Below are 698 nucleotides of genomic sequence, written 5' to 3'. Positions count from 1 at the left end.
TAAGGAGATCTCAGCTGTCTGTAAGAATAATAGGGTGGTTATGATAGGGGATTTTAACTTTCCAACATAGACAGGGACTTCCATAGTGTTAAGGGTTTAGATGGAGAGGAATTTGTTAAGTGTGTATAAGAAAATTTTCTGATTCAGTATGTTGGTGCACCTACTAGAGAAGGTGCAAAACTTGGCCTACTCTTGGGAAATAAGGCAAGGCAGATTGCTGAGGTGTCAGTGGGGGAGCATTTTGGGGCCGGCAACCATAATTCCATTAGATTTAAAATAGTGATGGAAAAAGGTAGACCAGATCTAAAAGTTGAAATTCTAAATTGGAGAAAGGCCAATTTTGACGGTATTAGGCAAGAACTTTCGAAAGCTGCTTGGGCGCAAATGTTCGCAGGTAAAGGGACAGCTAGAAAATGGGAAGCCTTCAGAAATGAGATAACGAGAATCCAGAGAAAGTATATTCCTGTTAGGATGAAAGGAAAGGCTGGTAGGTATAGGGAATGCTGGATGACTAAAGAAATTGAGGGTTTAGTTAAGAAAAAGAAGGAAGCATATGTAAGGTATAGACAAGATATATCGAGTGAATCCTTAGAAGAGTACAAAGGCAGTAGGAATATACTTAAGAGGGAAATCAGGAGGGCAAAAAGGGGACATGAGATAGCTTTGGCAAATAGAATTAAGGAGAATCCAAAGGGTTT

Source organism: Chiloscyllium plagiosum, chromosome 21 (genome assembly GCF_004010195.1).
Source record: "Chiloscyllium plagiosum isolate BGI_BamShark_2017 chromosome 21, ASM401019v2, whole genome shotgun sequence".
In the NCBI taxonomy this organism is placed as follows: Eukaryota; Metazoa; Chordata; class Chondrichthyes; order Orectolobiformes; family Hemiscylliidae; genus Chiloscyllium; species Chiloscyllium plagiosum.
Note: the sequence above shows the minus strand (reverse complement) of the source record.